Raw genomic sequence first — 15,500 nt, 5'->3', positions numbered from 1 at the left:
GAGGGTAGAATGGCACCTGGGGCTATAAAGAATCATGGAGAATCAGAGGAAGAGATCTAGTGAGTCAGAACACCCTGAGACTCGGAAAAGAGCAGGTGGGAGCAGGGGGAGTGTGGAAGCTCCTGGAAGGACACTAGTTGGTTCATGGGAGAAGACTGAGGGCAGAAGAGTACCAAGAGGCTTTGCTTGTTGACCTCCACAAGCCAGAGAACCAGGACTGGAGAGAGCTGAGGGCCAGAGAGCAGCAAAGGGAGTTGCCTGCTGACTTCTAAGCAAGAGAGCTGGAGCCAAGGACTGGACATAGCAGGAAAGCAATGGAGGAGCTTACCTGTTGACATCTCCAGGGCTGGAGAGTGGGATCCTGGGGAATAGTCAGAGGACCAGGAGGCATGAGAGGTGCTCCCAGCACAGAGACTGAGGGGAAGATCAGGGTTTCACTCCAGTTTCTATCTTGTAAGGGCTCAGGTGGCTGTCTCAGCAGAGGGACAGAAGAGGACCAATGAGGAGCCTGTGTGTAGAGGATGATAGGTTATGTCAATAAATGAGATGGTTCAGGATTTTAAGGACTGCTTGCACTGGGATGGTAAATGGACTGTGTATTGGGACTTATGTTTTGCCCCATTTGCACCAGCCCTAAAGAGCGTATTATTGAGGTAGGAGAGCCTGATGTCGAGTTACTGGGAAAACTGCAGCAGGCACACTGGTTGTGCTGTAGCCTGCAGCAGGAGAGCAGGAGGACATTCAGGGTGGGGCCGCCCTATGACATGTGTAGACTTTCTGTAAAGTGATAAGAAAATGTACGTACTATTGAAGCAAGTTCCTATTGCTGTGAGATGTGTCTAGAGGTGATTACAGGAATCGTTGTTGTAACACCATGGGTACTCCTGTATGTTTTTTGTGGTGGTTAATTCTAGAAGGGATCATGGGCTGGGAACAAACATAACTGTTGGGGATCAAGTTGGACGTTGATTTTCCCTATGTTCAGAAAGTGAGCTCTAAGAAGGGTGAAATTGAGACCTTTGTATTCCATACTGATGAAGAATAGAGTGAAAACAACTCAGAGAGGACCTAGTATGAAGGCCAACTGATGGAGTAATTCTTAAGAGATCAAAATTACTTAGGGCACAAATATCTAACTATAAATGTTGGAGAATGCAAGGGACTCTCTAATTTACTTGTTTGCCTTATATGTGTGCCCTTGAGTATGTTTGGTTTCTGTTATTGTGTTAATGATCATGTCTGATGTAAAGAAATCTCTCTTTTATGTTGCCATGACAGCAAAAAAATCACACAGAGGGGATAGTGGGGCATTCCACCATGCCCTGACAAAATAAAACAAAACTAATTGGTGGTGGCAATATATAAAACCATAAAGAAATTCTCTAAAAACAACTTATGGGCAGATCCAGTTCTTTACTTGCAGGAGACAAATGAGAAGCTCCACTGAAGTGTTACTCACTAGGGCTCTAAGAAACCTGTCATTTGGCTGAGTTTTCAGTGCATTCCATCTTTTCAGTTTCTCTTGACATTTCAGATTGTCATGTAAGGCAATCTGGCATATTTTATGCTGATTCCAGAGTACCCAGCAATGGAATAAGATGTTTTCTTGCCCTGCTCCTGCAGAAAAAAGGGAGCTGACAGGCTCATCCCCAAACAAGACTCATTCAGGAATAACAGATGCTACCCTAAAAATAGAAGATAAGGGAGTAAGCTCTCCTGCCCTTAAAAGCAACAAAGTGGGGAAGCAGATTTGCAATCCATAGGTTACCGAGGTAATGAGTGCAATATGAATGCATGGGTCAGATTAGAGAGGACTACCTCCCCACCCCTAAACTAATGCAAAGGCAAGAGAGGAATCCTGAGCTTTCTTATGAGTGGAATTCTCATGAAAATTAAGGCTCTTCTCTCAGAAGTTAAGGGCTATATAATCAGTTTGGAGATAGCTGAAATATTTTCTGAGGCTCCCAGTCCCATGAATCTGCTGCTCAGGTTTGTGAAACTGGGTGAATAGTTTGTGTGACCCATACATGATTTATTTTTGTTGTGAAACCTGAAAGAGGCCTGGGTTGTCAAGAAAATGGTAAATTGCTCTCGGGTTTTTTTAATGATACAGTATATGGGAATTTTCAGGCGGGACTGAGATTCATCACTGATTTTATTCAGTAGCATGGCTGAGTAGCCTGAAAATGCTTTCCACCATTTACCAATACCCACCATATCCACGCTTAAAATGTCGGGCATTCTTTGATGTTTTAAGGCTTTTCATTATTTTAGTTTCTCATTTTGAGAAATGGAAGGCAAGTTGTCCCAGGTCTCCACTACTGAATCATCAGAAGATTCAGCTTTGTTTTTCTTCTCTTGTGCTATGTTTTTCTTCTCAATAACTAATGTTCCCAACTAAATAAAACAAATAACCAAAAGCATCAAATTACTAAAACAACAGAAGAACAGCTACTAACAATTTGTTTTTGAAAGCTGTATGGTCTCTTGGCCTGCTTATATAAATGCCTGGAAAATGGCATCGCCTCATTTACTCAGTGATGAAGCATGGATAAATTCAGCTGTTTGATTAGTCTTCCCCCCTACCCCTCTCCCATGAAAATGCCATAAAACAACAAGTTGCTTAACTTTCCATTTTAGTTCACCTCAAGTTAAGTCTTAGCCCCAAATATTCTCCTTAGTCACAAAATCTGAATAGTGTTTTGTTTTGTTTTTTTCAAATGGGTGCTCTATAGAGGACAAAATCTTCCCAGACTAGCCAAAGAGTAGTAGAAGCCCTACCCTGTGATTTGTGGTGTGACCTTAGATCTGTAGGGGTATGTGATGGTGGTTCAGCATGCAATACTTATGCATGAATGTTTGGCTGGTGGAGCCACCTAGTTGAAGATCTGATGGCCATTCCATGTCTTTACACCAACACTCCCTGAGTGATACTAAAAAAGAACCCTCCTGGGGCACTATTCCGTGGTGTACACGGATTGCAGACACCATGGGACCAGATCCAAAGGTCACAACAGTTAGTGGAAAGACTCCTATTGATTTGAATGAGAACTCTGTGAACTTTCCATATCTTGTGCCTCCAGACATTGGAACCTTATTGCTTGTGCTGATTTTTGAATAACGTAACTGCCGAAGGTGTTTTACCCTTTAAAAGTCAGAGACAAACTATTTTGCTAGATTCTCTATTACATCCACCAATTAAGAATAAACACCTTACCTTCTTTGAAGCAAAACCTGTCATTTTCATCCAGCCTTCTCAGTCTCGGGGAGTCACTTGTACCCCTTGACCAACTAGTATATGACAATTAAAAAAAAATCTGCCACAAATGCTGAATAAATACCAGTCTCTTTAAATAACCATCCATAATCAAGCAAATTGGTGCTTTATTACACATGGGAGTTTTGCCTAAATCTTATATTGCATCCAATGATCGATGAACTTTCAAAACTAAATGGAAGAGTTTTCTACTAAAGCAACATAGATCATTTCATTTCTCTACATTTCATCACTGATACTGTTGTCCTGCTTTATGATTGATTATTATGTGAATCGTCTAATGTTTTAGTTATAAATCATGCGACTTAAAAAAATTATAATGTTTAATAATATTTTTATCTAATGATAAAAGCAGTATTAAAGAATTATAGCCCTATGGAGTTTAAAGAGTCAAGCAAACTTATTTCTTTGTATATCCATTTTTATTCACTTGGGCTTATTAGATGGAAGTGGCTATGGATTGTTTAAAACATCAAATAGATGTTAATGCAGTTTTGGTAGTTCAGTTGATTCAACTTTATCTATGGTTTAAAGTAAAAATAATAGCTAAAGCTTTATCATTTTATCATTATTTTGTTGGGCTATAAACAAATGGCTTCATTTATAATTGTTTACCCAACAGCTACAATTGTGATAGTGATTGTGCACTGAGATATGTGCAATATGGTCATTCATACACCAGTATAACAGTGCCTCTGATTAAGGCCTTGTATGGGTAGATAAGTAGCTATTGACTCATAGTAGCAGAAATAGCACAGGGACATACACAAAAATCACAAATAAAAATCTGAAATACTTGAGGCGCATGCTGGGCAAGATTGACTATCTCAAGCTGTGGGCATTAAATGAAGAAAGATCTTTGTGCTAGATAAGCATGACTGCCTGGTGTTCATCAGTACAGAGGGTTAGCTGCTAAGATTACAGGAGCATCATTCTCCATTAAATCTACTTGGCCACATTTTGGACTATTTGCAAATAGTAAATCATATCTTGTCTAAATAAGAAATCTTTTGTGAATCATAACATGCATTTTCCTTAAATGGAGCACAAGAAAACCTAGAAATGTCAAACTGTAAAGGTTTTAAATATCCTTTTGTCATGAGTGGGAATAAGCAAAGCTATTAATTATACAGTGCATGCTGTACAAAAGAAATGATGCTCAGAAGTGAAATTAGAACACAAATATTGGTACTAAGGATTAAGCTATATCATGTTTTTCTGTCAAGTTGTCTATGTTTAAACTGTGTATGCTATCTAGTAAGTTGAAATGATTCCTTGGACAATTGTTTTAATGTAAAATGAATTTTATTCAAATTATTTCCCCCAAGTTCCCGAATCATTTAAACACCCCAACCAGGATCTGGAATTTCAGTAAGGGCTCAATCCTGCTTGCCCACTTAATCACAGTGCCATTGAAAGGTAAATTCTCTTTATACAATGTTGATGATAATTTTTTTTAAGGTGCAGTGTTAGCATCTCAATTTCCTAACTGTAAATCATATCTTGTCTAAATAAGAAGTCTAACTTTCTGACCTGTATCCCTAAAAGCACATTAGCAAAAGACACAGATGCATTTAAAAGTTTAAAATTAATCTGACATACCATTTCAGTTTCTTCTAATTTTTCTGTGCTGTATGGATATTAGGTAATAAAGACTATTGTTATAGTGAAGTGTGTAATATATATTGTGACAAAGTTCCTCCTCTATCTTGGTGGTCCCTGCGCTTATTGGTGGATTTTCTTGCCGCAGAGATTCACCATGTGGGTTGGGGAACAGCCCACAGACCTTCCCCTCTGGAAGAACCCACAGTCCAGGTCAATTGGGAGGTTTGGGGGGAACCCAAGCCCGCCCTCTACTCCAGGTTCCAGCCCAGAGCCCTGTGGACTGCAGCTGTCTATAGTGCCTCCTGTAACAGCTGCATGACAGCTACAACTCCCTGGGCTACTTCCCCATGGCCTCCTCCAAACACCTTCCTTATTCTCAGCACAGGACCTTCCTCCTGGTGTCTGATAACACTTGTGCTCCTCAGTCCTCCAGCAGCACACCCTCCCAGCTCCTCACACTCACACCCACACCACAAACTGAAGTGAGCTCCTTTTAAAACCCAGGTGCCTTGATTAGCCTGCCTTAATTGATCTAACAGCTTCTTCTTAATTGGCTCCAGGTGTCCTAATTAGCCTGCCTGCCTTAACTGGTTCTAGCAGGTTCCTGATTACTCTAGTGCAGCCCCTTCTCTGGTCACTCAGGGAACAGAAAACTACTCATCCAGTGACCAGTATATTTGCTCTCTACCAGACTCCTGTACCCCACTGGTCTGGGTCTGTCACAATATATATAAAAACAACAAGGAGTCTGGTGGCACCTTAAAGACTAACAGATAACTCCTTGTTGTTTTTGTAGATACAGACTAACACGGCTACCCCCTGATACTTGACTATATATAAACAAATAGTATAGTTACAGTGGAGTGAATACTATATCCTCAGTGTGCAGTACTTTAATATAAACAAATTCACTTACTTTAGAATGGCATTCTCTGTAAATGTATTTCAGTCTAAGTCCTGTAAGGACAAATAACCCAACTTAGGGTATGTCTACACTACGGGATTAATCCGAATTTAGATAATTCGGATTTGAAAAACAGGTTGTATAAAGTCGAAATGGATGCGGCCACACTAAGCACATTACTTCGGTGGTGTGCGTCCAAGTACCGGGGCTAGCGTCGATTTCTGCACCGTTGCACTGTGGGTAGCAATTCCATAGCTATCCCATAGTTCCCGCAGTCTCCCGCGCCCATTGGGATTGTGGGTTAAGATCCCAGTGCCTGATGGGACAAAAAACATCGTCGCAGGTGGTTCTGGGTACAGCCTCACCTCCTCCCTCCCTCCCTCCCTGCATGAAAGCAACGGACGGCAGACAACCATTTTCGCGCCTTTTTTCCTGGGTGGGTGAACACTGCAGACTCCATACCATGGCAAGCATGGAGCCCGCTGAGCTCAAGACAGCAGTCATGAATATTGTAAACACCTTGCGCGTTCTCGTGGAGTTTATGCTCAGCCAGGACCAGAGAAACGAGGCGAGGAGGCAGCGGCGGCGGCAGCGCAGCGACAAGCATGATGAGGACATGGACACGGACACGGACACAGAATTCAGTGAAACCACAGGCCCCGGTGCTTTGGAGATCATGTTGTTAATGGGGCAGATTCTATCCATGGAATGCCGATTCTGGGCAAGGGAAACAAGCACAGTCTGGTGGGACCGCATAGTGTTGCAGGTCTGGGACGATTCCCAGTGGCTGCAGAACTTTCGCATGCGTAAGGGCACTTTCATGGAACTTTGTGACTTGCTGTCCCCTGCCCTGAAACGCCAGAATACCAAGATGAGAGCAGCCCTCACAGTTGAGAAGCGCGTGGCGATAGCCCTGTGGAAGCTTGCAACGCCAGACAGCTACCAGTCAGTCGGGAATCAATTTGGAGTGGGCAAATCTACTGTGGGGGCTGCTGTGATGCAAGTAGCCAAAGCAATCACTCAGGTGCTGCTACGAAAGTTTGTGACTCTGGGAAATGTGCAGGCTATAGTGGATGGTTTTGCTGCAATGGGATTCCCTAACTGTGGTGGGGCAATAGACGGAACCCATATCCCTATCTTGGCACCGGAGCACCAAGCCACCGAGTACATAAACCGCAAGGGGTACTTTTCAATGGTGCTGCAAGCACTTGTGGATCACAAGGGACGTTTCACCAACATCAACACGGGCTGGGCGGGAAGGGTTCATGACGCTCGCGTCTTCAGGAACACTACTCTGTTTAAAGGGCTGCAGCAAGGGACTTACTTTCCGGACCAGAAAATAACTGTTGGGGATGTTGAAATGCCCATAGTTATTCTTGGGGACCCAGCCTACCCCTTAATGCCATGGCTTATGAAGCCATACACAGGCAGCCTGGACAGGAGTCAGGAGCTGTTTAACTACAGGCTAAGCAAGTGCAGAATGGTGGTAGAATGTGCATTTGGCCATTTAAAAGGTCGCTGGAGATCATTATTGACTCGCTCTGACCTCAGCCAAAGAAATCTCCCCATTGTTATTTCTGCTTGCTGTGTGCTCCACAATCTCTGTGAAAGTAAGGGGGAGACCTTTATGGCGGGGTGGGAGGCTGAGGCAAATCGCCTGGCTGCTGATTACGCGCAGCCAGACACCAGGGCGATTAGAAGATCACACCATGAGGCGCTGTGCATCAGAGAAGCTTTAAAAACCAGTTTCATGGCTGGCCAGGCTACCGTGTGAAATATCTGTTTGTTTCTCCTTCATGAAAACCCTCCCCCTTTACTGACTGATTTTCTGTAAGGAACCCACCCTGCCCCTTCCCCCAGCTTTCTTTCAAACCAAATAAAGTCACTATCATTTAAAAATCATTTATTCTTTATTAATAGATTAGAAAAAGAGGGAGGGAACCCGGGTGGTATTTGGGAGGAGGATTGCTGGGAAGGAAAAAGCCACAAAGAAAAGGTTAAAAAAATAACAGCCTTTTGCTTGGGCTGTCTACTGGGGTGGAATGGGAAGGTGTACGGAGCCTCCCCCCCCCCGCGTTCTTACATGTCTGGGTGAGGAGGATACGGAACATGGGGAGGGGGGAGGGTGGAACAGGGGCTGAAGTGGCAGTCTGTTTTCCAGCAGCCGTTCCTGAACCTCCACCAGACGCCGGAGCAGCCCCAGCGTTGCATCCTTCATCCTCTGGTCTTCCTGCCGCCACCTCTCATCTCGAGCATCTCTCCTCTCCTCACGTTGGTCCCTCCTCTCCTCACGTTGGTCTCTTCTCTCCTCACGTTCACTGACTTCTTTCCTATACTTTGAAACTGTTTCCTTCCACTCATTCACATGAGCTCTGTCACTGCGGCTGGATTCCATAATTTCCGAAAACATGTCCTCTCGCGTTCTCTTCTTACGACACCTTATCTGTGATAACCTTCGGGATGGAGGAGGGAGGCTTGAGGAATTTGCAGCTGGTGTAGGGAGGGGAAAAAAGAGAGAATTGTTTTAAAAGCTACATTTTGCAGAACAATGCTTATACTCTTTCACGGTGACCAACACTGTTCACATTACATAGCACATGTGATTTCTGTGCAAGGTCGCATTTTGCCTCTTAATGCTGAGTGCCTGTGGCTTTGCTGCTAGAGATCACAGGTCTGGGCAACAGAATTCGGCTTGCATGCAGCCATGGTAAGCCATTGTTTTACAGCTTCTGCCCCCTCCTTTCCCACATACCAAGCATAGCCTGTAGAGTGCTGCAGAAGCCTGGCCAATCTCAGCCAGTTGGGGGGGGGCAGTGTGGGGGAGCTTGTCTGGGCCCCTTCAGGCAAGTAGAGTGCTGCGGTTTTTCTGTTAACATTCAGCAGCACCAGAAAACAAACTAACCCCCCCCCCCTCGCCATGAATTCTCTGGGATGATCGCTGTACCCCTCCCCCCCACCGCGTGGCTGGTATCAGGGAAGATCCCTGCAGGCACCAAACTAAACCCCCCCCGCCGCCGCCCCCCTCCCGCCATGAATTCTCTGGGATGATCACGGTACCCCTCCCCCCACCGCGTGGCTGGTAACAGGGAAGATCCCTGCTAGCCAAACGCGAAAAACTCAGGGCCAATTTCCCATCTGCGCTCGGCTAACTGCAGGGAAGGATTTATTTTCCGCCACAGGCAAACATCCCAGTCGGAACGGCCACCTCTGTCCCCTTAATTAAGTTCCCGTATTTCAACCAGGTTACCAGGAGTGATATCACTCTCCTGAGGATTACACAACAAGATAAAGAACGGATGTTGCTTGAATGCCAGCAAACACCGGGACCATACGCTGCCAGGCTTTGTCAGGCAATGATACCAGATTACTTGCTACAAGCATGGCGTGGTCAAGTGTCCTACCATGGAGGAGGGAATAAAGATGCACTGCCCAGAAACCTTCTGGCAAGGCTTTCGGAGTGCCTCCAGGAGAGCTTCATGGAGATGTCCCTGGAGGATTTCCGCTCCATCCCCATACACGTTAACAGACTTTTCCAGTAGCTGAACTGACCGCGAATGCAAAGTCAGGCAAAGTAATCATTAAAAACCGTTTGCTTTTAAAACAAGTTTTATATTTTAAAAGGTAAACTCACCTGAGGTCCCTTCCATGGGGTCAGAGTCTTGGGTACTGGCTTGGGAGGCTTGGGAGGGTACTTCAGTCAGGGTGATAAAAAGATCCTGGCTGTTGGGGAGAATGGAGTGCTGTGTGCTCTCTGCAAGCTCATCCTCCTCCTCCTCCTCCTCCTCCTCTACCCCATCGGCAGAATCCTCAGGCGTCGCTGATGAGACTATCCCCGACCCAGAATCCACGAACGCAGGTGGGGTAGTGGTGGCAGCGCCCCCTAGAATTGCATGCAGCTCGGCGTAGAAGCGGCATGTCCGCGGCTCTGACCCGGAGCAACCGTTTGCCTCCTTTGTTTTTTGATAGGCTTGTCTGAGCTCCTTGACTTTCACGCGGCACTGATCTGAGTCCCTATTGTGGCCTCTCTCCATCATGCCCTTGGAGATTTTTTCAAAAGTTTTTGCATTTCGTCTTTTAGAACGAAGTTCTGCAAGCACCGAATCCTCTCCCCATACAGCGATCAGATCCAGTACCTCCCTCACGGTCCATGCTGGTGCTCTTTTTCGATTATCAGCCTGCATGGTTACCTGTGCTGATGAGCTATCTGTGGTCACCTGTGCTCTCCACGCTGAGCAAACAGGAAATGGAATTCAAATGTTCGCGGGGCTTTTCCTGTCTACCTGGCCAGTGCATCCGAGTTTAGATTGCTGTCCAGAGCGGTCACAATGATGCACTGTGGGATAGCTCCCGGAGGCCAATACCATCGAATTGCGGCCACACTAACCCTAATTCGAATTGCTAAAATCGATTTTGGCACTACTCCGCTCGTCGGGGTGGAGTACAGAAATCGATTTAAAGGGTCCTTTACATCGAAATAAATAGCGTCGTTGTGTGGACGGTTGCAGGGTTAATTCGAATTAAAGCTGATAAATCCGAATTAAAGTCGTAGTGTAGACCAGGCCTTAATTAGTTATTCTGGGCCAGATCCTTAGATGCATCAACTGCGTTGACCTGTTCTGAAGTCTAAAGCTGGCAGAAAACTGGCTTAGATGTTTACCTGCGGATTTGACTGGCATAGGAGCTGACTATGCCAACCCCTACCTAGCCCCCGACTTGACAGACATGTTGAGAGTAGAGGTGAGAGAAACAGAAAGGGTACATGGTCAGAGTGCTGTTGCATCCCAGAAATTCCTACCAAGCATACCAGCCCTTTGGAGCGATAGCCAGCTGGCCTAATTTTGATCCGTCTTAAACCATACTGGGGACTGAATAAGTACAGGATGGGCCCAGAGATCATGGATCTGGAAAGGGCCATACTCAGCTGTGCTCAGCACATGTTGAACCAAATCTCCTGATGGTATAAATTGATTTAGCTCCTGTTGCAAAAGGTCTTAATCAAAACCAGACTTTCCATTAAAAGGGCATTTGATAAAAATGGAAAAGGATCTCTACCAGAAAGATTTTTTTTTCCTCCCATTATAACATGAACAAATTTGAGCCCCGGTTCTGTAATTAGATCTCTAGTAGTGGGTCCTTATACTGGCATGGTGTCCCACTAAAGTCATCCCCAGTGGTCTGATCACACAGATTGGATTGCAAGATCAGGGCCTTTGATTGCCCATAAATGGGGAGTGAGGTGGAAGAAGAGGGGCTGGGCACTACCACCAGAGTTGCCTTGGACCTGGCTGGGGTGGGCATGGTGGAGATGGAGGATGGACACTGCCACCACAGGCATGGCAGGGAAGCTGGGGTAGAGAGAAATAACTCTTTCAGGATGTCATTAAAAAAAAAAAGAACAATAACAACTAACCAATTACTTTTACATTGAGATGCAGGCAATACCAAAATATCTTCCTTTTGTGTTCTAGATGAAGAGTCACTGTCCACTGTGAACTCACTCTCAGTACTTAGATATACTTGTGCTCAGCAGCAGATGTCCCCTCCATCTTACTTTTTTCCTTTCTTTCTTCCAGATTTGGACAATTTTTCACTAACATGATACACTGAGGGGAATGAAAACAAACTTTTTTAGTCACTGATGTACCAGAATGAAAACATATGCAAGCCATTTACTTCAGGGTGCCATTTGGTATAGAGGTGGAATGCACTTTTGGGGAGTACCTGTTACAGGTCAGTATTCATCATTACAATTTTAATTTTTACAAGAAGACACTTGTGCAGTATTCAACTGGTAAATCACAAGGGGGGAAAGATAATAATATACAGATTGGAAATACAATATTTTCTGTATCAGAAGTTTGTTTCTTCTCCTTCCCCTAATCCTCATCCCCCCCACCCTTTAAAAAATAGAGCCTTTGTCTTTTCTCTTCTTTTTTTTTAATACCCTCAGGTTCAAGGTCCCACACTTCATCCTCATGGCCATGGAGAAATACCAAGACTTGCAAGCTTTGTTGTGGTAGCAGCTTCTATATCAGTTGTTTTAAATGAGATGATTTTTTTAACTTGAAAATATCTGTTCTATATTTTTTCAACCTTTCTCAAAAAACAAACCATAGTTAAAGTTCATATCTCCTGAAAGAAGATAGTTGTGGCTGCAAGGATGGCTGTGGCTATTGGATGTTTTCTGAGGGCTGCCAATTTTCACTTGTGCAATAAATGAATTAAGTTCTAATCATGTCCCTCTCACCAAGATGCACACTTCTGCTAAAATACACTATCCCTCTAGGCTCTCCTCTTCTCACTGTGCTGCTGCAGCTGTTGCTATTTCCTTTTCCTACCTCTTGGCTCATGAGAATACTTCTTTTCTCTCTTCTCCAATCCCAGCTGCTCTTTGGTTTCTCACACTGAACCAAATTCTGCTTTGTTTCAGTGAAACCGCATTGAACTGAAGTCGTTGGTGTAATTTTGGTCAATAGTTTCCTCTGTTAGCTGTCCTAACTCCCCAGTCATCATCTTCTTGACACCTTTTCTCTCACCTGTTCCTTATCTTTCTCCATTTTGAGCTCTTTCCAACTCCTGCTGCTAGCAATGTGGGAACCCTGTTCATGTTGCTTTTATACCTCTAATACTTTCCAGCAGAAAGAGTGAAGGGAGTTGCAAGACTGTTATAGGTAACTAAGAAGGAAAAGAGGGTTTCTGGAAGCCATAGGGAGGAAGTCGCCTGTTGGGGACCAGAGAAGAAGGGTGGGAGGGGAAAGGAAAAGAGGCAAATCTTTCATATGAATGCAGCAATAATCCCAAAGAATCCAAATGGATAAGGTATAGGGATAACCTTCGGAACTTTTGAAGTGCTTATCTGAACTGAATCTTTTTAAATTTACCAGTCAGTAATTCCTCTCAAACCATTTTGAGCAGACTAAAACATATGTCCAGTTATAACTTTTTTAACTCCAGTTTTAACTTTTTTAACCTAGAAGCAAAACAATTGTTCTAGCTCCATCTGAAATGTGTTTTTTTGTGAATGTGTGGGTTAAGTTTCATGAACTGAAGTGCAGTCCTCACTTTCCCAGAACAATTATTAAATTAGCAGAGCTGCATGTAACTCTTCAGATGCTTACAAAACTAATCAGCTAGCTTATTTTCAAATGATAAATTGTGTTAACTTACTATACAACCAGCAGAGTTTTAACCAATTCCAGATTTTGTACATTTAAACCCACAGTAGAGAAAGTAACCTTCTCTTAAATTTTGCAGATCTGTTATCATAGATGTTCCTAACTGAAATATACACATATGTACAAATAAATAATGCTTAATAATGTTTAAAATATGCATAAACTTACTTTATTTATACTTGACACTGATTGCATTTTGACAATAGTTTTCTAGCAGATGCAAGTGGTAATTATGGGCTTTATTCTTCTCCCATTGCCACTTTGTCTTTGACTTCAGTGGGAGCAGGATCAAGACCAATGTCCATGGCAGACACTTGCTACTTTTTCACTCCTAACTTTTGCACGAGGAAGTCATCTCTAGACAGATTTTCTTTGAGTTAAATGTGATAAATTTAATGAGCACTGGCCACAATGCACACTTCCTAACATCCAGCCCTAGCTTTCATCAGTGAGGAGGGAGGTTCCCTAAGCAGCAGAATTGGTCTATGGAAAGACATTGCATGGCACAGAGCCCTGTACGTAGCAGGGTTGGGAGGGCATGGTTTGGGTAATCCATGTGGATCCTCCTATGCTACATCCCATGAGGGGAGGATACATAAGAATCTATTTTAACCATCCAGATGGTGTAGATTCTGCTGTTCTGCCCAGGGGATTTTTCTTCCCTTGCCTCCTGTACATCTCCCTTTAGTATTTGGTCTAGGCTGGACTCTGTGTTCTGGAGTTATCTGCCAAATCTTGGTCCATAAACAGGAAAAATCCCATTGACTTCAGTAGGAGTTTTTCCTGAGTAAGGATATCAAGATGTTGTCCTTCCAAAATAAATCTCCTGAAATGGTGACATAGTAATTAGGACCTGTTCCTTTATTTATACAAAATGGAGGGGCTAATACTAATTTGCCATATTCTGCCCTCAGATATATCCATGCAAACCACTGTCTTCAGTTCCTAATCATGAACAAAACTTGACCTAATATGTCTTGTTTTGTGGTTTGGCTGCTGACTGTTGATGCTATTGAATACACAAAGGGCAGCACTGAGCTTGGGACTGTTGATTTGGATGGGAATTTCACCTTAATTTTTCCTGCAGGATGGGACCCTCCAACCACAACTGCTATAGGCACAGGATGACACAAGACAAATCTAATAGAAACAGTGGATTAGTTTTAATCTTTAAAATTTTAGCTCAGAAAGCAGGGGGCAAATTTAAGCCAATCACCAGATCCAATGTTGACACACTCATTTGTTAACATGCTTCTTGAATAGAATTAATGCACCCTTACATTATAGATCAATATGCTCTTTGACTACAGAGTATTACAAGTACCTTTTGTGTATGCTTAATTAGATTGAAATTGCTTTCACATTTCCTTTATATTCAAGAAAAATCTGATCTCGGCAGTTTAAAAAGAAAATCTCAACAATCATCTCTCCACCTATGCTCCCAAAACTAGCAATGGAAAAGGGAAGAAAACATGTTCCAGCAAACTCTCCAGCTCTGAGCTTTGCCAAATGGAAATTCAGTTACCACTAGAGACAACAGCAGAACACACTAGGTATCAGTCACTACAGTATATACTCAAAGGAAAACAATTGCTTATTTCCATGTCATAATTCCAGAGGATTTAGGGCCTAATCCACCTTGCATGAAAATCAGTGGAAAGAGTCCCATTAACTTAACTGGGAGTTGTATCAGGCCCATTGTGAGAAAAGTAAACTCTGTGTTCTGCTCTGTATATGGGACCAGACTTTATATGACTTAGCCAACTCTTACTTGTATAAAAATCTCGCAGCGTGCTGCCTTCCCTCAAAACAATGCTCACAAAATTCCTACTTCTTCACAGCTTCCCTCTCCCAAACAAATTCCCCTCACAAAGCACATCCAAAATACATTCTCATCAAACAACTTCTCTGAAACTCTCTTCCCTCAAAACACCTTCCTCTCACTTAGTTCCCCACATCAACTTTGCTCTTATAAAACTTTCCCCCAAACCACTTCTTCCACAAAACAAATTTCCTCCTCACTAGATATCTGCCACCTGAAAACACTGTTCCCATCAAAATAAATAGTAAATAAATAATATTTTATTAGCTTGTTTTACTCCTTTCAATTCACATCTGCAATGTTTATCTTTTTCTTTCACTTCTTATCTCCTGTCTCACCTAGATCATAAACACCATGTGGCAGGGACTGTTTTCCTTGTTACTTGTCTGTAAAGTGTCCAGACAATGAAGCCCTAAGTCTGGATTGGGGTTTTCAGGTACTATCATAATATCAGATGATCTTACTCCATATGTAATCTAAAACTTTCCTACCCCCTAAAAACTGTTTCCCCACAAAGGTAACCCTGCCCCAATGGGATTGTGAATTGAATCGCCAACTCACAATGGCCCTTTCAATACTTTTTTTTTTTAATTCTCCAATTCTACCAACCCAGAGTGCCTGAGGCTCCCTGCTCTCTTCCTGAGACCAGTGGTACTCAGGAGGAAGTAGCTTTAATCTGCTGGGCTCATGAGCATTGTGTCCCTCCCAGCCCAGGGT

General features: G+C 43.4%; 1 protein-coding gene across 1 annotated transcript in view; it reads left to right on the top strand.

The window, feature by feature from the left end:
* Positions 1-11,386: 11,386 nt before the first annotated feature.
* The window catches only part of CDH11 (cadherin 11), a 103,638-nt gene continuing 99,524 nt past the window's right edge, over positions 11,387-15,500 (top strand). The window contains exon 1 of the mRNA XM_054048825.1: positions 11,387-11,516. The gene's annotated coding sequence lies outside the window, so the exon portion shown is untranslated. The remainder of the gene's footprint in view (positions 11,517-15,500) is intronic.

This window comes from Malaclemys terrapin, chromosome 14, assembly GCF_027887155.1.
Source record: "Malaclemys terrapin pileata isolate rMalTer1 chromosome 14, rMalTer1.hap1, whole genome shotgun sequence".
In the NCBI taxonomy this organism is placed as follows: Eukaryota; Metazoa; Chordata; order Testudines; family Emydidae; genus Malaclemys; species Malaclemys terrapin.
Note: the sequence above shows the minus strand (reverse complement) of the source record. Positions and strands in the feature narration are given on the sequence as shown.